General features: G+C 40.3%; 1 pseudogene; it reads right to left on the bottom strand.

Moving 5' to 3' along the window:
* Window positions 1-382: 382 nt before the first annotated feature.
* LOC103556661 (C-type lectin domain family 4 member C-like) lies at window positions 383-12,013 on the bottom strand (annotated as a pseudogene).
* Window positions 12,014-26,074: the final 14,061 nt, after the last annotated feature.

The following is a 26,074-nucleotide window of genomic DNA, read 5'->3' as shown; positions in this document are numbered from 1 at the left end:
AGTTTAGAAAGTGCCTGGACCCCAAGCCATCTTGCCGGTACCTACCCATGGCTGTCCCCCCAAAAGGAACTGGGCGAGAAGTCCTCAAGAGAAAATGGTTGCGAGGGTGAGTAAGTAAAATCTGAGCTCAGCTCAATCCCTGTGACACGGCAGAAAGGACTGGGCAGGGAGGAGGCTCCCACTGAGCTCCCTAAAGTCCAGTAAATTCAACCTTGTGAAATGGCCGAGTTTTTAGATCATTGCCACAGAGAGGAAGCTGGGAATCCAAACCGCCCTTGACTTTCACCAGAATGGAAGAGCTTTGAATCTAATTCAAAGTTTAAAATGAACAATTTATGTGCTGAATATATATTTTATTATGAATTATTTTCCTTTAGGGCACATGTGTACAGTGTCAGCAACTAGACTATTGGTAGTGAACATGACTTCTATATAGAAGTCGAAATATGACATACACTGGAAATTTATATAATGTTATAAACCAGCGTTACCTCAATTAAAACACATTATTTTCCTTTAGTTATTTTTTTCTTTCAGCTTCATTGAGATATAATTTGCAGACAGCGCTGTATAAGTTCAAGGTGTACGGCATAATGACTTGACTCACATATATTGCAAAATGATTACCACAATTAGTTTAGTTAACATCCATCATCTCATAGATACCAAAAAAAGTTAAAAAATATTTTTTTCCTTGTGATGAGAACTTTTAGGATCTACTCTCTTAGCAACTTTCAAATATACCATACAGCAGTGTTAACTGTAGTCATCATGTTGTACATTACATCCCCAGTGCTTATTTATCTTATAACTGTAAGTTTCTACCTTTTGACCACTTTCATCCAATTCCCCCACCCCCTTATTTTCCTTTAGTTATATATAAACTATTATATTTTTAACTTTTAATAACTGAGATCAAAGTGTTTTTATAACTGAAGGAGACTCAAATATCGTGAAACTGGACTAACATTTCATTAATAAAGCCCCCGTTACCCTGTAAGAAAGAGAGTTTCATAGAGCCCAGTGATAGCAGCTATTGGAACAAAAAAAGCCATTACACATTTATATCTCAGTAGTTGAGACTCCTTAAACAAGGTTTATGTATGTGACCTTGGTATACATGATTCAGCATTGCATTCTGTTAGACATCTTGAAATAAATGAAATGGAGTTCAGTGCAAGTCTGATGAAACTTTCTACTCTTTATATTTTCCTTTTTTTTTTTTTTTGAGGAAGATTAGCCCTGAGCTAACTGCTGCCAATCCTCCTCTTTTTGCTGAGGAAGACTGATCCTGAGCTAACGTCCGTGTCCATCTTCCTCTACTTTATATGTGGGATGCCTACAACAGCATGGCGTGCCAAGCAGTGCCATGCCCGCACCCGGGAACCGGTGAACCCCGGACCACTGAAGTGGAATGTGCACACTTAACCACTGCGCCACCGGGCTGGCCCCTCTACTCTTTATATTTTCTGTCAAGTTATTGTGATAGACTGAATAAGGCCTCGTAAATATGCCCACATCCTAGTCTCTAGAGCCTGTGAATGTTACCTTATATGGCATACGAGTCTTTGCAGATGTGATTAATTAAGGATCTTGAGATGAGGCGATTGTCGTGGATTGCCCAGGGAGGCCTGATGTAATCACAATGGCCCTTATGAGGACACAAGAGTAGCCAGACTTAGAGAAGGCAATGTGATGACAGAAGCAGAGATTGGAGTGACACACTTTGAAGGTGGAGGACAGGGCCACAAGCCAAGGAATACAGGCGGCCACTAGAAATGGAAAAACCAACAAAATGAATTCTCCCCTTGGAGACTGCAGAAGGAACCAGCCCTGCTGACTCCTTGACTTTAGCGTACTAAGACTGATTTTGGACTCCTGACCTCTGGAACTGCAAGAAAATAAGTTCAAGTTACTTTAAGCCACTAAATCTGTGGTGATTTGTTACAGCAGCAACAGAAAACTAATGCAGTTATCTCACATCTGTTCTGGAGTTTCCCACCCCACAGTTCAGAGTTTATGCATAAAATGATATTGCACAGGAATAAATATAGATCAGAGGTTCTCAATCCTGAGAAATTTGAAAACTTACAGATGCCTGGGAAGGGGTAATTTTTAACAGCTCCCCAAGATTGTGATTATAATGTGCAAGTAAGTCTTAAAACTATTCATATAGAAGGCCAAATGACAAGTATTATGTACATTGCTCTCTGAGAATTAAACTGGTAAATTCTACAAACGATGGTTAAGATCAGACCTGTAAAACTAACCCATCCTCAAGTATAGTCACGAAATGAGTGGCTGAAGAAATGAAATGACTCAGGAGCACCAAGGTGATCTGGGCATCACCTCAGGAGGTCACATGGGGAAGATCTGCGTGAACAAAGATTTATCATAATCAGCTGTGATTACCATACTAGAGCAATGAACTATATGCTGTCATAGAAATATAATACGTTTTTTATTGTAATAGAAATAAGGGGATCTGTAGGAACTTTGGTAAAAGAGGAATAAGAACAAATCAGAAGCCATTTTGGTGACAGTCCATACACAGAAACTATATGTTTCATGAAATTATGAGATATCTGAGGTCAAGGAATATAATTTTTTATGCCAACCCACCAGGAAAATAACAATCTCTAATTCCTCTTTCTCTGCACCTGTAATTGAGATGTTAGCCCAAGACTGAACAAAGACTGTTAAGAAGCCCAAGTAATTTACTGGGCCAAAGCTGGAACATTAATTACCTTCTGTGGACGTGTATTGTGTTCTTGCTGCTACATGGTATGCATTCAGTTACAAGTAGTGAATCCCAGAAAAATGGAAAATACTTCTGATCAAACACAGGGAGGAACAGCATTAAATGCTGATATGAGTGCTGTATTAGTTTGCTGGGACTGCCATGACAAAATACCACAGACTGATAGCTTAAACAACAACTATTTATTTTCTCCCAATTCTGGAGGCTGGAAGCCCAAGATCAAGTTGTCAGCGGGTTGGTTTCTTCTGAGGCCTCTCTCCTTGGCTTGTGAATGGCCACCTGCCTGTTGCCCCTTCACGTGGTTGCCCTTCTGTGCACATGCCCTCTTTGTGTATCCAAATTCCCTCTTCTTATAAGGATACTAGTCAAATTAGATTAGGTCCACATTCTAAAGAACTCGTTTTAATTTAGTCACCACTTTAAAGGCCTAATCTCCAAATACAGTCACATTCTGGGATCCTGGGGGTTAGAACTTCAACATATGAATTTGGGGGGACACACTTCAGTCCATAACAGCTACCTAACTCCTTAGCAAAATTTAAGAGACAAAAATTAAGAGAGGAAGCTCGTGCCCTCTCTATTTGTCTGCAAAAGGGCTCCCCACACTTCCTAACACATTCTACAAGGCCAACATCACCCTGATACCAAAGCCGGACAAGGATAACAAAAAGAAGGAAAATTACAGGCCAATATCACCGATGAACATAGGTGCAAACATCCTCAAAAATATATTGGCAAACTGAATACAGCAATACATTAAAAAGATCATACACCATGATCAAGTGAGATTTATACCTGGGACACAAGGATGGTTCAACACCCACAAGTCAATCAATGTGATCCACCACAGTAACAATATGAGGAACAAAAACCACATGATCATCTCAATAGATGCAGAGAAAGCATTTGACAAGATCCAACGTCCATTTATGATAAAAACACTCAATAAAATGGGTATAGAAGGAAAGTACCTCAACATAATAAAGGCCATATATGACAAACCCATAGCCAACATCATAATCAACAGGGAAAAACTGAACGCCATCCCTCTGAGAACAGGAATAAGACAAGGGTTCCCACTCTCACCGCTCTTATTCAACATAGTACTGGAGCTTTTGGCCAGAGCAATTAGGCAATAAAAGAAATAAAAGGAATCCAAATAGGCAAAGAAGTGAAACTCTTGCTCTTTGCAGATGACATGATTTTATATAGAGAAAACTCTAAAAATTCCATTGGAAAGCTACTAGAAATAATAAAAAATTATAGCAAAATTGCAGGGTACAAAATCAACTTACATAAATCAGTTGCATTTCTGTACTCTAATAATGAACTAACAGAAAGAGAACTCAAGAACACAATCCCATTCACAATCGCAACAAAAAGAATAAAATATCTAGGAATAAATTTAATCAAGGAAGTGAAAGACCTATACAACGAAAACTATAAGACTTTCCTGAAAGAAACTGATGACAACATAAAGAGATGGAAAGACATCCCATGCACATAGATTAGAAGAATAAACATAGTTAAAATGTCCCTTCTACCTAAAGCAACCTACAGATTCAATGGAATCCCAATCAGAGTCTCAATGACATTCTTCACAGAAACAGAACAAAGAATCCTAGAATTCATATGGGGCAAGAAAAGACCCCAAATTGTTAAAGCAACCCTGAGGAAAAAGAACAAAACTGGAGGCATCACAATCCCTGACTTCAAAATATACTACAAAGCTATTACAATCAAAACAGCATGGTACTGGTGCAAAAACAGGCACACAGATCAATGGAACAGAATTGAAAGCCCAGAAATAAAACCACACATCTACAGACAGCTCATCTTTGACTAGGGAGCTGAGAACATACAACGGAGAAAAGAAAGTCTCTTCAATAAGTGGTGTTGGGAAAACTGGACAGCCACATGTAAAAGAATGAAAGTAGACCATTCTCTTGTGCCATACACAAAAATAAACTCAAAATGGATCAAACACTTCAAGGTAAGACCTGAAACGATAAGACTTCTAGAAGAAAATATAGGCAGTACACTCTTTGACATCAGTCTTAAAAGGATCTTTTTGGACACCATGTCTTCTTGGACAAGGGAAACAATAGAAAGAATAAACAAGTGGGACTTCATCAGACTAAAGAGCTTCTTCAAGGTAAAGGAAAACAGGATTGAAATGAAAAGACAACCCACCAACTTGGAAAAAATATTTGCAAATCATGTAGCTGACAAAGGGTTAATCTCCATAATATATAAAGAACTCATACAACTCAACAACAAAGAATCAAACAACCCGATCAAAAAATGGGCAGGGGATATGAACAGACATTTCTCCAAAGAAGATATACAAATGGCCAATAGACACATGAAAAGATGCTCAATATCACTGATTATCAGGGAAATGCAAATCAAAACTACACTAAGATGTCACTTTACATCTGTTAGAATGGCTACAGTAACCAAGACAAAAAATAACAAATGTTGGAGAGGTTGTGAAGAAAAAGGAACCCTCATACACTGCTGGTGGGAATGCAAACTGGTGCAGCCACTATGGAAAAGAGATTTCTCAAAAAATTAAAAATAGAAATACCATGTGACCTGGCCATCCCACTACTGAGTATCTATCCAAAGAACTTGAAATCAACAATTCAAAGACCCCTGCACCCCTGTGTTCATTGCAGCACTACTCAAAATAACAAAGATGTGGAAGCAACCTAAGTGTCCATCAACTGATGACTGGATAAAGAAGATATGGTTATATATATATATATATATATATATATATATATATATATACACAATGGAATACTACTCAGCCATAGAAAATGACAACATCATCCCGTTCACATCATGGATGGACCTTGAGGGTATTATGTTAAGTGAAATAAGCCAGATAGAGAAAGAAAAACTCCGTATGATTCCACTCATATGTGGAAGATAAACAAACACATGAACAAAGAGAACAGATTAGTGGTTACCAGGGGGAAGGGGGGTGGGGAGTGGGCACAAAGGGTGAAGGGGCACACCCATAAGATGACTGACAAATAATAATGTACAACTGAAATTTCACAATGTTGTAAACTATGATAACCTCAATTAAAAAAAAAAAAGTGCTCTCCAGTACATTCCTGGCACATGGAAAATGCTCAATAAGTGTTCACTTTATGAATGAATATGTGAACTGATTCTATCATAAGTGGAATAGGTGACAGTCAAATGAAAAATTCTATGGGCATCTCTTATACAAGACTTACACATAATTAAAACAGCGAATTAGCTATGTCTATAATGGTAGATGCCAATCCAAACACATTTCCGTGGAGGATGTTCCGTTCATAAGTAGGTCACCATCTTGCAAGTTGACCTGTGATGTTCATTACAGGGAGCATTATTCCGGCCCCACTTTTCTGATGCAGAATTTAGCATAACACAACACTCATCAGGATTAGTGCGTTCACCTGAGTGCCAAAACCTGCAAGAGAGAAAAAAGATGAGCGTGTTTTGAAAAGGGTTGGAGACTGTGAGGCGGTAGAGTTGAAGAGCGTGGGAGTCAAGGTCAGAGGTACCCAAGTGATTCCTTCCCCTCTTCTGCTGCCATATTACAGAAACCTTCCTGTCTGGGCAGTTTCTCCTCCACCTGCACGTCTGGCGTTTCCCATGAAAACTATGCTAACATCAGCCAGGACTCTTGTCATCTTATGCAATTCAGGACACATTAAACATTCTCCCAACAGATATCCAGCAGCTTCCTTCTATTTGTCCATCCTTGTGTCCTATTCCCATTGAACTTCCAATACCAAAGGGTTTTCTTAAATAAACAAAAGATTTCTCCCTGGTCTCAACTATTAATACAGTTTGTTACATTTTTTTCCTGAGGAAGATTAGCCCTGAGCTAACATCAGCCAACAATCCTCCTCTTTTTGCTGAGAAAGATTGGCCCTGAGCTAACGTCTGTGGCCATCTTCCTCTATTTTTTACGTGTGGGACACCTGCCACAGCCTTGCTTGATAAGCAGTACATAGGTCCATGCTTGGGATCCTAACTGGTGAACCCTGGGCTGCCAAAGCAGAGCATGAGGACTTAACCACAATGCCATTGGGCAGGCCCCACTTCTTTTTTTTAGTGCACTCCTTTTGGAGTCTGAAAAGGTAGTTAAAATCTCTAGATCTGGGCCAGTCCCAGTAGCCTAGTGATTCAGTTTGGCATGCTCCACTTCGGTGGCCCAGGTTTGGTTCCCGGGCATGGACCTACACTATTCATCAGTGGCCAGGAAGTTTGGCAGCAGATGTTAGCTCAGGGCAAATCTTCCTTGGGGAAAAACAAGAATCTCTAGATCTACTACTTATCCCCTGTTATTTTGGGCAAGTAACTTAAGTAATTTAATTTCCTTGATTCTCAGTTTTCCTGCCTTAAAAATGGGGACCAGAGTAATTTCCCTAAATTTTTCACATAGTTAATATGCAAGTCAAAGGTGGTAATGTATACTAAAGTACTTTAAAGTTTTGAAAGAATTACATAAATAAGAGTTATTACAAGATTCTTAGAATTTAGCATGTTTGCTTTATGAAAAGTATTAAATTTTATTAATTGATTATAGTCTTAATTGACATATTTTGTTTCACTTTATTTAGAGACATAAATGTAGATAAAAACACAGACTTTGGTGTCAAATTAAGATAAAAAGTGTTGTGGGGTATTTTGGTTCGTTTAATAGCTGAGGGCTGGACACCCTGCCTGACCCAGGACTGAGGACTCCTTTATCTAACCCTGTACTCACATGACACTTTCATTGTATGGTGTCTGATCAACCCATTGCCAATGCGTTTTCCCCTCTGGGCCGACAGCCCTATAAAATAAGCAAAATTGCCGTACAGGTTCTGGATAATGAAATCCTGAGGGAAGAAAAGAAAGGAGTCGTAGCCTTTAGAGATTCAGGCTGAATTGAGCTCTTTATGGCCTGAGGGAGAAGAGAGGAAAAGGAGGACCCAGAAACAACCACATGGGGGCGCTGCCCAGGAGCGCAGGTCTTCCTGCTCCGGCTGATCAGGACAGGAGTGACTTCTATCCATGATCGTAATGAATTCTCATGTCAGACTCACTTTCCCTATTTCTTTGCCAAATGACCAGATTCTTCAAGGTTCTGCATGTTAATGGGGAACTTTTCCCCCTCACTCTTTTAAAGATTTTATTTTTCCTTTTTCTGCCAAAGCACCCCGGTACATATTTGTGTATTTTTAGTTGTGGGTCCTTCTAGTTGTGGCATGTAGGATGCTGCCTCAGCGTGGCTTGATGAGCAGTACCGTGTCCCTACGCAGGATCCGAACCGGCAAAACCCTGGGGGCAGAAGCAGGGCGCACAAACTTAACCACTCGGCCCCGGGCCGCCCACCCCCGCCCCCGCACTCTTAATATACTCTTCCTGTGAAGGGACTTAGTTAATTAACGTTTCTGTTTCTCTCTGCCTTTTATTCATGGCCAAGAGAGGAGAAGTGTTTCATTTGACTGGGAAATTAAGTAAAAATAACTGGGTATGCTTGGTGCATTTGGGAATCCTAACTGAGCATTCATAGCACGGCTCAGCCTGCCTTCTTCTTGAGGAGAAGCCTGCTCACAAAGAATGAGAGACCTCATTTGCTTTTCCATGGATCATCCTTGTCCTTAGTGTGAGCCAATCTCAGTGGGTAAGACAGTCTGCTTCTGAAGTCACTCTAATTTACATCCTTCAATTTGGCCTTTATCAGGTGATTTTTTTTTTGTTCTTTCTGTCTTATCCTCTTTAATTTCTCCATTCATAGGTTTGGCAGGGAAGATGATAATTAGGATCCTTTCAGAAGCCCCAACATTGTATAACCAATTTTTAAATTTTTTGTGTGTATGTGAGGAAGATTGGCCCTGAGCTAACATCTGTTGCCAATCCTCCTCTTTTTGCTCGAGGAAGATTGTCCCTGAGCTAATATCTGTGCCAATCTTCCTCTGTTTTATATATGGGATGCTGCCACAGCAAGACTAGATGGGTCGTGTGTAGGTCTGTGCCCAGAATCTGAACCTGTGAAACCCAGGCCACTGAAGCAAAGTTCATGAACTTAACCAATACCCCACCCGGCTGGCCCCATTGTATAATCGATTTTTGTAAAATCAATTATTTGGGAAATTTAAGTGATGCTTTATATTTTTATACTTCTCAATTCTTAATTCTGGGTCCTTGCAATTTGATTAATTTTTTTTCTCATGTCCTCATAATATCCCTTCTCTGAGAGATAAATTGTTTCTAAGTATTTTTCTATAAATGCATTTTATATAAATGATTGATATCAATGCTGGTATCAGAGCTTAATGTAGTGAGACTTCTATTTTCAATAATGATGGACTAAATACTTACATTCATACATAAACTGAATAAAATAAGAAAAACTTGGTCTCAAAGAGCTCACGAAATTGTGAAAAATTACCAGTCCAAGATGCTGATGAAATGAAAATCCAGAGAGATGTGTTTGGAATTTATGGCGACCTTTGCTGCAGGGAAATTTTGCTGATCCAGAAGGGGCAGTGGAGGGGTGGAACAGCATTTTTTTCTCCGGGATGCTAGAGTTTAAATTTGTTTTAAAATTTTGTATGGCACTGTCCAAATGTTAATGGTTAGAAGTCATTTTTATTTTATTTATTATATTTTTTTAATTTTTCAGTTATTTTATTGAGGTCATAATGGTTCATAACAATGTGTAATTTCAGTATACGTTATTGTTTATCAGTTTCTGTATAGACTGAATCGTGCTCACCACCAGTAATCTAATTTTTATCGGTCACCATACATTACAAGTCATTTTAAAAGTAAGATGTTTATAATAATAATAGTCATAGTTGCAATTATTTATTGGGTGTCTACTCTGTGCCAAGTATTGTGCCATGAGCTTACGTAAGTTCTTTTACTTAGATCTTACAACGTTTCTGTGAAGAAGCTACTGTTGGTGTTCCCAATTTACAAATGAGGAAACTGAAACTTAGGAAGATAAGAAAGTTGTCAAAGGTCACAGAACTCATAAATGACAGAGATCTAACTCACTCTATGGCCAGTACTCTTAACTAGTGTATTATATTGTGTTACAAGAAAGGTAGAGATCTAGAATTGAGTTTGAGAAAGTCAAGCAATGTTATACCAACAACAACAGATATTTTTGACTTAGCTTTTCGATGATTTTGAATGCACAGGAACCTATATGAGACATTGGTGGCTTGTGTGTGCTTACCTGCTTTTTTATGATATTCATTCTTTTGTTCATTTATTCACTACATGTTCATGCAGTCTATAGAGTGCTTAAAACTCTGTACTGGGTGTGGTATAAGAAAGTGAAAGAAAACATTTATGTTTACAAGGTAGTGGGAGAGACAGAATGAATAGCACTTTTGACAGCGTTTTAGGGTGGGGGTTGGGAGACAAAGTTGGAGTCCAGGACCCAGAAATGAGTTCGTTTGAATAGGTGGTAAATCAGACCTCATATAAATTGCAATCTGGTTTTGAATCATCTGAATGGTATAGACATTTCAAACCCTGAAACTACATTAATATAATATAAGACATCTTGTGCCAAGGCATGTGGCAGAAGCAAATGAAAATATTATTTTCCGGAAGAAAACAATTCCTTAGTCCTGCAATCGTTTTTATAAATAATTTTTCAAATATAATGTCCAGCACAAAATAAAAGATAATTATGCGCATGGGTATCATTAGAAACAGAGTATGAAACAACTATGCTTCTTATGTTTGAGGAGATAAAAGACAAACTTGAGCATAGAATTTAATATTATAAAATTTGACATAGCATATTTGGAGGAGAAACAAAAAGAAATTCTGGATTTCAAAAATACAATAACTGAGGGGCCGGCCCTGTGGCGCAGCGGTTAAATGCACACTTTCCGCTTCTTGGGAGCCCAGGGTTCGCCAGTTCAGATCCCAGGTGCGGACATGGCACCACTGGGCACGCCATCCTGTGGTAGGCGCCCCACACATAAAGTAGAGGAAGATGGGCACGGATGTTAGCTCAGGGCCGGTCTTCCTCAGAAAAAAGAGGAGGATTGGCAGCAGTTAGCTCAGGGCTAATCTTCCTAAAAAAAAAAAAATGCAATAACTGAAATTAGAACCCAATGTATGGGCTTAATAACAGAATAGAGACAACTGAAGAAAGGATTTGTGAACTGAAAGGACAGAGGAAACTATTCAAAATCAAATACAGAGAGGTAAAAAGAGAAAATAATGAAAAGAAGGTAAGATATGCAGAGGATGCATTATAAAATACTAATATATTTAATTAGTGTGACTTTCTTAGATAACAAGTATTCTCATTTTCTATTCACCTCTCAAATTCACTATTTTGGGGGCTGGCCCAGGGGCATAGTGATTAAGCTTGCATGCTCTGCTTTGGCGGCCTGGGGTTCACCAGTTCGGATCCTGGGCACAGATGTACACACCATGCATCACGCCGTGCTCTGGCGGCATCCACGCAGAAGAACTAGAAAGACTTACAACTAGGATGCACAACATGCACTGGGGCTTCAGGGAGAAAAAATCCACTATTTTGTTTTCCTGAATTTTGTTCCAGAGTTTGTTTTCTTAAAATAGCTCTTGAATGTGCCAGATTAGGAAGATCTTTCTTCCTTCCTTCCTTCTTTCTTTCTTCTTCTTTTTCTGTTTTTATTTTTTACCAGAAATCTTTCCTCTGTCTCCAAATTTCAGGGCCATAACAAATCTTCTAAGCTAAAAGAGGAATGAAGTCTTGCTGACCACCTTGCCTATCAAAAAAGTACCTGCTCGGGCAGGCCTGGTGGCGCAGTGGTTGTTTGCACGTTCCACTTCGGCGGCTTCGGGTTAGCCGGTTTGGATTCCAGGTGTGGACCTGGTACTGCTTGTCAAGCCATGCTGTGGCAGGCATCCCACATATAAAGTAGAGGAAGATGGGCATGGATGTTAGCTCAGGGTCAGTCTTCTCAGCAAAAAGAGGAGGATTGGCAGCCGATGTTAGCTCAGGGCTAATCTTCCTCAAAAAAAAAAAGTTAAAAAAAAAAGTACCTGCTCATCCCTAGTGGTGATCACCATCAGACGCGCTCCCTTGGGAGAGCAATTCTTCTGACTCTCAGCCTAAGATTGCTTCACAGTAGAAACATAGTAGCAGCTGGACTCAAATGAACTCTAGAGGGCTGGGCAACAGCTCCAGTCTTTCAGAATGAATATAGAAGAAGAAGAAAAAAATTGACCTTTCATATAAAGTTATGAGGCTCACCATTTCAGTTAGATTTATCAGGGCTACCCACTGATTTTCCAAAGCTGAATTCATTTACTGGTATATTTACTAATCCCTAAATCATTTCACTCTAAAAGGGAACGAGCAAAATTTTCTTGTAAAAGGCCAAATGGTAAATATCTTAGGGTTTGCAAGCCATATAGTCTGTGTTGCCACCACCCAACTCCATTATTGCATCGTGAAAGCGAACACAGACAATATGGAAATGAATGGGCATGTGTTCTAACACAATTTTATTTACAAAAGCAGACAGCTGGTTGAATTTGGCCCGTGGGCCTTAGTTTTCCACTCCCTGCTTTAAGCCCGTAAAGTTATTTTACACACAAATACTTTGACTCCCGGTACTCATCATTTATTGGGGGTTAAACATGGCCCATCTCTACATCATTGGTGAAAATAATCTTGACAATTTTCTATTATAGTTTAAAGGTTCTTATTAAATATAAATGTAAATATCCTTCAGAATTTAGTATCCAGTCACAAAGTATGAGCCTAGAATAGTGTGGACCTCATTTTCTGCACTGTAATTTTGAGAGTTATATAACCACTCTGAGACTTAAATTTATTTTTTTCATTTGTAAATAGGGATGTTTCTCAGAATTTTGAGAGATTGAGATGATGTAATATGTGCAAGGTACTTAAGAGCAATAAATCCTGAAAAAATCAATTCTCTCCTCTTTAGAAGCACCAATTTTGCTGCTGTCATAGCACTACAGAAATCAATGTATTCCCTCTAACATATTGTGAATATGTAGACCATGTCAAAATATTTTCATTTATATTTTGGTACATATTATCTCAAAATAAATATTCATATTTTAGGGCCAGTCCCGTGGCCAAGTGGTTAAATTTGCATGCTCCACTTCGGCGGCCCAGGGTTTCCCTGGTTGGTATCCTGGGCGCGACAGACATGGCACCGCTCGTCAGGCCAAGCTGAGGTGGTATCCCACATGCCACAACTAGAGGCACTCACAACTAAAAGATATAACTATGTACTGGGGGGATTTGGGGAGAAAAAGCAGAAAAAAAAATTTATATTTTAATTTATTATACCAAAATATTTATTTATATATTTTGGCACATACTATACTCAAACAAATATTTTGGTATAATTTGACATGTATGGATAGTTATTTTTTTGGGTTTTGGGTTTATTTTAAGATTTTATTTTTCCTTTTTCTCCCTAAAGCCCCCTGGTACATAGTTGTGTATTTTTAGTTGTGGGTCCTTCTAGTTGTGGCATGTGGGATGCCTACCACAGCATGGTTTGATGAGCGGTGCCATGTCTGTACCCAGGATCTGAACTGGAGAAACCCCGGGCTGCCGAAGCAGAGCTCGCGAATTTAACCACTTGGAAGGGGCCAGCCCCTGGAAGAGTTTACGAGGAATAGTAAACACAAACCCTTGAGGCAGGAAAGAGAGTAGGGGCAGGAGCATAATTAATAAGAGGGAGAGAGGTAGCTGTGAAAAACAGGGAGAAGACTGGATAGGTGGGTCCAGACCTCATCAAGCAGGGGGGCCGGCTCCGTGGCCCAGTGGTTAAGTTCGCGCGTTCTGCTGTGGTCGGCTCAGGCTTCGGATCCTGGGTGCGGACATGGCACTGCTTGTCAGGCCACGTAGAGGCGGCGTCCCAAATACCACAACTAGAAGGACCTGCAACCAAGACATACAACTGTGTCGGGGGCGGGGGGGTGGGTGGTTGGGAAATAAAGCAGAAAAAGAAAAAAAAAAAAGATTGGCAACAGTTGTTAGCCCAGGTGCCAATCCTTAAAAAAAGAAAAAAGAGTAGGGCTGAAGGGTTTAAAGCAGTGGAATAACAAGATCTGACTTACAGTTTTAGAGATTCTTCTGGCATTGTGTTGGAATGGTTTGAGGGAGGAGGAAGAGTCGAAGCAGAGAAATCGGTTAAGAAAGTATACAAGGCTCCAGGCAAGAGTTAATAGTGGCTTGAACTCCCCTCTCCACATTCCTGACTCATCCTGTTAACACTGTCTTCTTCTACTAGCACTGTCACCTTTCAGAGAAGCATTGATTAAAAACAAACAAACAAACAAAAAAGACTGCATTTTGGATTAGTGATGTCTGCCACTGTTGTGGGAGGGGAAGCCAGAAGGGACTGGGGCCAAGGCTGCAGGATGGAGGCCTAGTGATTAGACTAGGGCCGCTGAGGGACCTCCATCACAGGCGCGAGTTCCCAGGAATGAGGTCAGAGCAGGTCTCAGCAAGGCAGGTCAGCAGGTGAGGCCTTGGTCACCAAATCTGACCTCTTTCAAGCTTTCTGAGCGACCTCTGAGCAGCCGTGGGGTTTTTTGTCCCCCTCGAATTTCCCTAGTTGAATTGAGGTGTGGGATATGTGTATCCTGCAGGAAGGGAGACTGTGGGAGAGCGTCACAGGCATATTGCTGTGTTTGGGGAAGGGATGTTGTTGAGGAAGCTTTCACTACACTACAGGGTGTGCTCTCAAAGAGGAGCAGGGGAAGAACTCTATCTCCTATCTGAGTACAGAAACGGCCAACTTTTCTTCTGAATAACTGCCTGTGTTTATGTTTTGGATCCTGTGATGCTGTAACTTCCCTTTTTGTCCTGGCCAACTCAGAACCCAATCCAGAGACCCCTGGAGTAATAGGGTGTGAGATTAAGACCACAATGTGTGTGCTAAACTTATTCCTGGTTTTGCTTTGTCTTCCCTACCTTTATTTTCACTTTACGCCAATTTTGCCTCTTATTTGATTTATCTTGTTTTTTCTTTCTTTCTTTTTTTTTTTTTGAGGAAGACTGGCCCTGAGCTAACATCCATGTCCATCTTCCTCTACTTTATATGTGGGCCGCCTGCCACAGCATGGCTTGCCGAGTGGTGCGTAGGTCTGCACCCGGGATCCGACCCACTGAACCCTGAGCCGCTGAAGCGGAATGTGAGAACTTAACCACTGCACCATTGGGCCGGCCCCCTGGACTATCTTTTCAAAGATGTTTGTATATTGAACAGTCTTGGTAGACAGAGATAGTGTCTCCTCCAGAGCAGAGAGCAAGTTTGTTTACTGTCTAGTATAATAATGTCTCCTTCCAGGGCAAAGGCTGGGCAGATTTGCTTGTAGTTTTTTATAAAAGATTTAAGTTCTCTAAGCTTGGGGCTCCTCAGCTGTGATGCAGACCCACTGTGTGCTCGGCATCTACCTGTGCTGCTTCACATCACCCCCATGGGACCTGTGGGGCAAGAGGAACAACACAAAACACGAAACTTATACTACTTGCTGTGCTTTGAGTAATAAAGTCCTTTGTCTCTGAAAAAAAAGAAAAGATTACATTTTCTTCCCATTGAATAGATGAGTGGTTTTTGGCAGACAAGAGGCAAGTGTCCAATCTCCATTGGTCCATGTTTTATAATTGCACAGAATATATCATTGAAGGTCATAAATACACATAAGATTGAGAGACTGAATAGACAAACGGACAGTGACCAGAACACGTATAAAAACAGAACTCTGACTCACAACGTGCAACAACCAGCCCAGGCAGTCAAACCATAAACCATATCAGCAACCTGTCCAGGAAGCCAAACCACAACCTCTGTAGCACTTGGCCTTAGCAGCTCGGAATTAATCAATAACTGACAGCTTCCCTAATTCGTGCCCCTGACTCCAACTTAGGACCAAGTGGAGAAAGCTAAACGTGCTCCCCTAACCAATCAAAGAGGAAGCCCCACTTCCAGTTCGTCTGCCCCCAGCTTCCCTGCATCAACAGCCCCCAGTCGGCATTGCTAACCCCCTCCCTCCGAATAAATAGCCTTTGCTTGTTCTTGCTGGGGTGCTCTTTCTTTTCACAGGCCTATCTCCCTTTGACTGTCTTTAAGGGAAACAAGGCAGGCCTGGTTGCTCTGAAGGAAACCAGAACATGTCACCCCCAAATATGCCTCTTTGATATAAAAATTGTTTTGAGCTGAAGGCAGTCAAGAGGCAGAAAATGCAGGAAAAGCTGTCTCCACGCTCCCTTTTTTCTGCTTATAGGCAAGATCTAAATTCTTCTTTTAGTGGAGACAGAATCTTATCAGCCCAGAGAGGGCAGCAGAGGATTCTGCAAACAAACCTCACCCCATTAGTTTCCTCCCATACATTTACCTTCCTGCGGTTTGCTGCCTTTGGAAGCCTGAAACTGCTTTTTCTTGGTCCTGTTATTTCTCCACACATGTATTGCTTTCTGTTGAAGGTGCTATATAAGTGAGAGTTCTACGCCACGGCTTTGAGTTACTCTCCTTGAAGTTTCTTCCTTATGATGTGTGCTGCACATGTTAGTAAACTGTTTTTCTCTTGTTAATCTGTCTTTTTGATAAAGAGCCTCAGCTGGAAACCTAAGATGGGTGGAGATAAACTTTTGTTTCACTTACACTCTCAAACCCCAACACCCACTGGGTTGGCTGTGAAAGTGTTAGAATATGTACAAGAATAGCTGAGGACCAAACAACATGTGAGGAGACTAAGGTGTTTCATGCGATTATAGCCAGTGTCTGCACACATGCAACGTTCAAAGGTCAAAGTTTTGAAAGGAAGCTTTAATAGAGGTAAGCTGTGGCATTTGGAATTTTCACATTTTCAGCTGTTGTCCTCATTTGCAGAGTGCCAGATGGAATTAACAAGGAAAAGGATTCTATTATGGGTTAAGATCAGTCTATTCAATACTTCAAAATGGATAAAAGAAATCTAGTCTTTTTTTTTTTTTTTTTGGAGAAAGATTAGCCCTGAGCTAACATATACTGCAAATCCTCCTCTTTTTGCTGAGGAAGACTAGCCCTGAGCTAACATTCCTGCCCATCTCCTGCCACTTTATATATGGGAACCTGCCACAGCTTGGCTTGACAAGTGGTGTATAGATCCCACACCAGGGATTCAAACCAGCAAAGCCCAGGCCACCAAAGCAGAATGTGCAAATTTAACCACTGCACCACTGGGCCAGCCCTGAAATCTGGTCTTAAATAATTGAATGTAGAGATTTTTTTCCCCTGCACTCAGGAGACATTACATAGGAAAGGGAATATCCTTTCCCTAGGACTTCAGATTCCAAAGTGGAGAGGCCAGTGCTTTCACCAGAGCCAATAAGAGCTTCTAAGGCAACACTAGATGAAATATGGCTCTCTTTATTATGTTTCTCAGCCAGGAGTACAAGACAGAAGATGAAGCTGCAAAAGCAATTACATTCCATGCGAGGTTCAGGACACTCATATATGAGTTTCCGCCCAGTGAAATTTTAGGTTTAGCCATTAATGAGTATCGCTAAACCTGCTACCAATTCTGTTTCTCTTTATATTGTTGTAAACATCATTGAAGACCAAGGACCAAGATGTAGAGATGCCAAACTCTTGGATTCATGAGATTTATTCCTTAGATTCTAGAATCTTCCTTTTATCACATTGTGTCAAGTTGGTTTTACCTTCCTGCAGTTTGCAGCCTTCAGAAGTCTAAAAATGCCTCCAAGAACTTCAAAGAACTAGAATGACTTCAAGTAAAGTGCCTCAACAATAGAAAGAGAAAGAGGGCAAGGATCTTTATTGTTTAAGAAATAAGTCATTTTCTCGGGTAGACGTTAAATGAAAGGAAAAATACAAGAAGAAATACTAAACCAAAAGTTAAAGGAAATTCAAGAGGCTTATCTCTGACATACTTTGTCCTTGTGAATCGGTCCTTTGACCTGAATACCAGGCCAGTGAAAAACCCTTACTTTTCATCTTGCAGTTGAAAGACTAGCATAGGAGAGATCAGCTTAGAGATGAACCAATGGAAAGAGTCATATATGGTAGAAGGTGCCATTTAGAATTGTGATGAGTTGCCATTAAATAAGCTCTAACAAAGAGAGGTCAGAGCTCAGGAAGCAGACTGGAATGATTATTTCATGAGGGAGCCTGGATTCAGAAACCAATTTAAAAGTGTGTTCTCAAAGTTTCAGGAAAGCAGACTAAAAGAAAGAGCAATCATGGAACAACGACTTCCTCTTAATGAACTAGGACAGGTAAGCTACATGGTTACATAATATTTAGACAGATTCAGGTCAGGAATATGAGGATGACAGCGTGAAATACTTCGAGCTTTATTAGTCATGTTTACAAGGTGACTGTGTCATGGGTAAATATATAGGTATTTCCCTGCCCTAAGGAAATATGCTTGAGAAGGTAATAGAGTAAAGACTCTAAGGATATTACAGGGTGGAGGGGACATTATTCACTAAAAAGTAATCAGTTGGGACAACAGTAAGTCATCTCCAGGCCAATAAGAGATATCGGACATATGGGAGGAATTTTCCTATGTGAAATCCAAACTCAGTAGGTAAACAGAACTTGTTTGAATAATGGATGACTCTGTCAGGTCCAGAATTCATTGGCCTTGTATCTTTCAGTACAGAGGACTCCGCAAGGTGAAACCTTGAGGTGTATTTGTATAAAAGAAAGAAAGAAACAAGGAGAAAAAGATAAAGTTTTTGTCAAGAAAGCAAAGTAAAAAGGAAAGGCTTCAAAGCTAGCCCCAAATGTCACCACTTTTGGGAGGTTAAAATTACATCTGATGCTGCCTTTAAGGAGAAGTGTAATAGCACAGCATAGGATGGAATGTTGTCATTAAAATAAAACTAGTTTCTCAAGGCCTGGGAAATTCAAAAGCTGAGGAATGACAATGTTTGAAGAAAGAGCATATAGCGGAGCACGCAACATTCCTCCCTGGGGCCTGAGTGCCTGGACCTTAGCACAGAGGCTTGGGATCAGGAATGTGCTGAGTGCAATCGAGCTGACCCAGATGTAGAGGGAAAAGCCCCTCGAGGCAAATGAAGATGCAGTAACAGCTCCCACTGAGCGGAGAGCTGAAATCTTCTTGGGAACTTGGTGTGGATGGAGACAGAGAAATGAACAAAAGCCAGAGAGAATGGAAATTTATAAAGTGGGCTTAGAGAACTGTCTGCTTAAAATGTGGAGCACGCTGTCCGAGAAGGTAATAAAAATGAATAGATTTTAAAAGACGTGAAAGGAGGGACTTAAACAGATAGTACTTGTACTCAGTGTTCATAGCAGCATTATGCACAAGAGCCAAACAACCCAGGTGTCCATCAACAGAAGAATGGGTAAACAAAATGTGGTATACACATACAATGGATTTTTACTTAGCCTTAAAAAAGAAATTCTGAAACATGCTACAACATGGATGAACCTTGAGGAGATTACGCTAGGTGAAATAAGCCAGACACAAATGTACCTGGAATAGGCAAATTCATAGAGACAGAAACTAGAATGATGGTTACCAGGGGCTGGGGGGAGGGAGGGGTGGGGCGTTAGTGTTTAATGGATACAAAGTTTCTGTTTGGAATGATGAAAGAATTCTGGAAAGAATAATGTTGCTGGTTGTGCAACATTGTGAATGTACTTAATGCCACCGAATTGGACACTTAAAAATGGTTAAAACTTTTAAAAAAGTTGAAATGGTAAATTTTATGTTAGGTATATTTTGCCACAATAAGAAAATAACATTAAAAAAATAATAAAGATGTGGGGTGCAGACAACTGGAGTCTCAAATAAGCCCCAGCAACTGTGATCATCATCATCGCCAATTTCACAAGTTTGTCAGAAGGCGGGACTATTTCAGATGACACCCAAAGTGAGGAGGTCTCATGCATTGGCAGATTTTTCCCACTGTAAGAGAGCACCGTATTTATCCTCTCTGTGCTCACTCTGGACCAACACAGCCTGCCTAGCCTTGTGAGACTGAAACCAAGGTGGTTTTTCTGTCGCATTTTCTGTGTCTTCTCTAAAAATCATTCTGCTACGAATTTTAAGTGGCCATAAAAATGCACACCTGGGTTGAACTGTGCTCTAGATTCTGGGAACATAATTTGTTTGGGATAACCGCTAAAATATTGGGGCTTTGTTTGCGTATATAACAATTTGAAGATAATTCATTGGTGCTATGATAATCTTCAATGCCCCGTAAATCATCTGTGCTTTTTGGAAAGAGAGGGTTGGTGGGATTCATTTACCTCATGGGTCCTGGAGGAGCTATCACTTTGAAAGATGGTCTTTGCCCAGAAATCTTCAAACTGGGTGTGCATACCCAAGGATTGCAAAGGTCAGGTGGCAGCAAAAGTATGTATTCTTTCTTACCATCATATAAGTCCCACTTTCTTTCCCATGTTAGCTCTTCTATGCTACAAAATAAAGGCATACCTTTCATCCATCCTGAAACTCACTATACCTCAGGATGTAAAAACTCCACTGAGTGAAAGGACCATTTAAAATATTTTTAGACACCTCCTTTAATGATTAATCAAGTCACCAGAAATCTACATTCCCCGGAGTTGTCCTATACATTTCCTTTTAAGCATGAATTTCCTTTTAAGCCTTAGAAATGGAATATCCTGGTTCTGGTAGGGATGCTGTGAAGTCAACTGTATAGTGGAAATGATGACAGACAGTCTTAACGACTTCACCTCTTCTGTACCCTACTTTTTGTCAAAGTATGTTTGATCTAGGCTCTGGGCCTAAAGGGACAGTCTGTAAGGGCAGAGAGATTTGATGAGAAATATTAAACACTAGAAGTGGCATTTTCAGGATTTAACTGTAGGCAATTCTTTTCAGCCATTCTCAATAATCATCACTAGGATACGTCAGTGGTTGGAAGGAAAAATCACCTTTGAATAGCTGAAACGGTATGGATTAGTGACACTGAAACTTTTAAGTACACTGGGAAATTTCTGATACTTCCAACATTTTCAGATTGAACTAGATAAAACTCCCAGATACAAATATTATGTAATTCCTTTTAAATTCCATGTGTATTATTCAATAAATTAATCATAATCTATTTTATGAATCACATGAAATATTTATACATTTACAGTCAATCTTCTACTTCACTTTTTCTTTTATTTATTTATTTATTTATTTATTTTTGGTGAGGAAGATTCACCCTGAGCTAACATTTGTTGCCAGTCTTCCTCTTTTTTTTGCATGAGGAAGATTAGCCCTGAGCTAACATCTGTGCTAATCTTCCTCTATTTTGTATGCAGGTCACCACCTCAGCTTGGCTGACGAGTGGTGTAGGTCCTTGCCTGGGATACGAACCCACAAACCTGGGCCACTGAAACAGAGCATGCCGCACCTAACTACTATGCCATGAGGTTGGCCCCTATTTATTTTTTTTTGAACATTGTCCCTGAGCTAACATCTGTAGCCAATCTTCCTCTTTTTTTTTCCACCCCAAAGCCTTGGCACATGCTTGTATATCCTAGCCATAAGCCCCTGCAGTTCCTCTATGCGGGACGCCACCACAGCATGGCCTGACAAGTGGCGTGTCCGTCCACACCCAGGATCCGAACTGGTGAACCCTGGGCCACGAAAGTAGAGCACATGAACTTAACCGCTCGGCTGCTGGGCCAGTCCCCTATTTCACTTTTTCTAATGTTTATTATTTTCAGGCCCCAACAGCAAAAAATAAAATCGTATGCTAGTTGCTGCACCAATTAGCTTTTGGAAATTCAGTCAAGCCTCGGCATCCATGAATTTCACTTCTGTGGAGTCTACCAACTGCAGATTGCAGGCCCATGACAGTTGTGTCTGTAATGAACATGTACAGATTTTTTCTGGTCACTATTCCACAAACAATACACACAACTATTTGCACAGCATTTACATTGTGTTGTATATTATGAGTAATCTAGAGATAAATTAAAGTGTACAGGAGGATGTGCATAGGTTATATGCAAATACTAGGCTATTTTACAAAAGGGACTCGAGCATCCACAGATTTTGGTGTCCGCAGAGGGTTCTGGAACCAATTCCCCACAGATACCAACAGATGACTGTATATCTTTATTTTTCACTTAAAAGGAGAAATTTTGATCATAACGTTTACTAAAATTAATGGGATTATTTCTGAATTTTTATGCTTATTCCCATTTAACATTTCCTAAACCAAGTTAATTATATTTCCAAACCAGAGTTAATTATATCAATGTAAATACATTTCCCAAAGTAATATAATGCCCTCTATCTTGTTTCTTACTTCCTATGAAACATAATTTTAGCTACGTTATTATAAATTAATGAGAAATTTTCATAGACTTATAATGGATAAAGTAACATATTACAGTTTCCATAATTTAAAATTGACTTCCCTAAATGCATCCTGAAAGATGCATTTAGAATTTCTCAGTGTTTTTGTTTTTTTATTTTCCAAAATGCATATTAATGAGGTTATATGAATAGAAAACTAGTTTTTCTGACATAGTAAGTCTGATGGAACTGACTGGCTTGGTAATAAAGATGGGCTGTGCTCATTACGTTCTATTGTAGCTGCTGTTAAAGCAAATGTGAAACAACTACCAAAAATAAGAGAATATTCTTACATTCCCCATACATCCCCCATATTCTTGCCAAGGGAGCATTTCTATTCCGTGCGGCAGCACTGAGCAAGAAGATTTTGCCATTGCTTCCCCTCTCCCTATGAGTTTCTCCCTATGAGTGAAAAGTGAATTATTATTATTTTGTTCTTGAATAGCAAAAGTCTGCTATCCTTTGGGTCCCTACTTCTTTTCTGGAGAGGAGTAAGGCCACAGTGCCACTGCTCACAGAGGCACTGGCCACACAGGTGTGGCTCACCTCTCTTTGGCTCTCTGCACTGGGCTATGCGCGGTCCTCGATCCTGGACACAGCTGACCAGCTCTCCCCCAGGAGATGACCAAGCCTGGACTTGGGAGCAACATTTACCCTAAGCCATATTTCACCATTCAGTTTTACCATCAACCAAGCTGACAATTATATTCTTATCTGAATCTTGTCTATATTTATTTCTTGGTTGATTCAGAACTCTTTGGGGAGCTGGATATTATTTACTATTAAACCTGATGATGAACGGATGAGGGGGTGAGGATGATGAGTAAAGAGGAACTGTTAAGGATGAGCCTCAAGTTTCAGGCTTGGGCAAACAATAGGGCAGGGGGAGGAGCGAGTTTTGAGAATAAAATCTAGGGCCTTGTTTGGTAATTCAATTTTGAGAAGTCTCTTTAAAATATTCAATTAGTTAGTTTAAGAGAGCAGTAGGATAAACCAGCCTAGAATTTGAGAATTTCAGTGCCAAAAATGTAAAATATCTGACTAGGAACTAGATTAACAGGAAAGGAAGTGCTTTGTATGTCCTTTCCTTCGAGAAAGCAGGTCAAACTTGAATGCTACTTTTTTTTAAAGATTGGCACCTGAACTAACATCTGTTGCCAACTTTTTTTTTCCTTCTTCTTCTCCCAAAAGCCCCCCAGTACATAGTTGTATGTTCTTGTTGTAGGTCCTTCTGGTTGTGCTATGTGGGTCTCCACCTCAGCGTGGCCTGATGAGTGGTGCTATGTCCACGTCCAGGGTCCAACCTGGCAAAACCCTGGGCCCCTGAAGTGGAGCGTGCAAACTTAACCTCTCAGCCATGGGGCCGGCCCCGAACTTGAGCATCCTTGATACTCTTGTGACTTGGACAGCCTCTTGCCAATTTTGCTATACACAGAATTCTTATGAGTCACTGGGAAAGAGAAAGAAAGATTAGTTCTTACTCCTTTAAGTGTTATCTATGTTGGGCCACAGAGCCTTATGCTCCTATAAAGTCTACAACACCTGTCTTTCTCTCCCATCCCACTTCACCCCACACTATTGTCCTCTGATGCTTCTTTCTGTGTAAGCCCAGTAAAAAATGTGCTGCCAACTCTGCTTTGTTGTACTCACTTGCCTTTTTTTTTTTTTTTTTTTTTGAGGAAGATTAGCCCTGAGCTAACATCTGCTGCCAATCCTCCTCTTTTTACTGAGGCAGACTGGCCCTGAGCTAACATCCGTGCCCATCTTCCTCTACTTAATATGCAGGACGCCTACCACAGCATGGCTTGCCACACAGTGCCACGTCTGCACTCGGGATCCGAACCGGGGAACCCCAGGCCACCAAAGTGGAACATGTGCATTTAACCGCTGCACCACCAGGCCGGCCTCGTATTCACTTGTCTTATTTGTTTACAAGTTTACATATATATCTTGGTTTCCTCCTTCTAGAATGTGAACTACAGTGTAGGAAAGAAATTTTACTTTATTCACACTGTATACACTGCACCAAAAATAGCAACCTGTCCATAGTAGAAATTCAATAAGTTTTTGCTGACCCACTGCTTAACAGCTTCTCCCTAATTCTATTAATCCTGAAAGATCACTGGTCTTTTGATTTTCCTGAAGTTTTCTGATTGCTGTAACTACCAATAAGTAGATGGGGTAAAATGGGGCTGGCCTGTGGCACGGTGGTTGAGTTTGCACGCCCCAGCACAGACGTAGCACCGCTTGTCAAGCCATGCTGTGGTGGCATCCCATATAAAATAGAGGAAGATTAGCACGGATGCTAGCTCAGAGACTATCTTTCTCATGACAAAAAAAATAGATGGGGTAAAATGAAAAATAAGGTGAAACCTAACCTTTTGGAGACTTTTAGATGTCTTTCACTAAAAATAGTCTCGTCTGTTCACCAGCATGCACGTGGAGCAAGATCTGACCTTTCTCTTATCCTCGCTCAATTTTTTACTCATTTATCTCATCATTCTGATGTTGACACTAAATTCAAACTCCTCTGTCTCTTAATTTATGTCTTTAAGTTCCTGCATGTCTTCTTTCCTCTCAAACAATTAACCATCCTTAAACCCCTCTGTCTCTTTTGCCTCTTGTCCTTGACTGTAAGAAGTAAAACAAAGTTTGACTTTAGTAATCATTCTGTTTCTGAGGGTTATACTAAGGACTGTGAGACCTATTTACAACTAGGAGGAAACTGCAGACCATTATAAACATGTTTTCACTTGCCATAGGAAGCCATATTCTGTAACTTCCTCATACATGTTTTATCTCTATTTGTAATCATAATACCAGAAAGTACAGCAAGTTTTGATGACCAAATGGTACAGGAGAGAGTAGAGAAATTTTTGAAGTCTAGCAAAAATATAAAATCTGGCAAAGAGTGCAGCAATTAAATAATTTATTTTCTTTATTCCTCCATTGTATAATTGTTCAAACAATTTCCTTCTCACATTGGGAAGATTCTCACATGAAGACCAAAAACCCAATTATTACAATCATAGAAGGAACGGCAGTTCTACTCCCAATAGAAAGCTTTTTAAAACAAAGGAACAGATCAACATTGGTGATCTGATAAACCCAGTAGTGGGAGATGCTATACTAGATGGTGATTACGATTACAACTGGCACACACGTGGGGCCTTTGGTAGGTAATTAGGGTTAGATGAAGTCATGAGGGTGGGGAGCTCATGATAGGGTTAGTGCCCTTATAACAAGAGATACCAGAGAGCTGAACTCCCTCTCTCTCTCTCTATCCCTCCCTCCCTCCCTCTCTCTCTCTATCTCTCTTTCTCTCTCTCTCCACCATCTGAGGACAGAGCATGAAGACAGCTGTCTGCCAGCCAGAAAAAGAGCTCTTTCCAGAACCCAACCATGGTGCCACCTGATCTCCTGCTTTCAGCCTCCAGAACTGTGAGGAAATAAATTTCTGTTCTATGAGCCATTCAGTCTATGGTATTTTGTTACAGCAGCCAAAGCTGACTGAGACAGTTATGATCACAACGAAGAAAACGCAACTAAGACAGGGCAAACTAAACCTGGAAGGATAGATAATTATCCCAAATTAATAATAATAACACCAACAACTTAATTTTTTTTTTAAAGATTGGCAACTGAGCTAACGTTTGTTGCCAGTCTTTTTTTTCTCTCTTCTTCTTCTTCCCCAAAGCAACCCAATACATAGTTGTACATTCTAGTTGGAGGTCATTCTGGTTGTGCTATGTGGGACACCGCCTCAGCATGGCCTGACGAGTAGTACCATGTCCACGCCCAAGATACGAACTGGCCCGAAAGCAGAGCGAGCAAACTTAACCATCTGGCCACGGGGCTGGCCCAACAACAACTTATTTTATGAAAAGTATGGCATTCTCAGTAAGGGTTGTCATTTTATGGCAGGAAAGGGAAAACTATTGT

The sequence above is a fragment of the Equus przewalskii genome, chromosome 5 (assembly GCF_037783145.1).
Source record: "Equus przewalskii isolate Varuska chromosome 5, EquPr2, whole genome shotgun sequence".
Lineage (NCBI taxonomy): Eukaryota > Metazoa > Chordata > Mammalia > Perissodactyla > Equidae > Equus > Equus przewalskii.
Note: the sequence above shows the minus strand (reverse complement) of the source record. Positions and strands in the feature narration are given on the sequence as shown.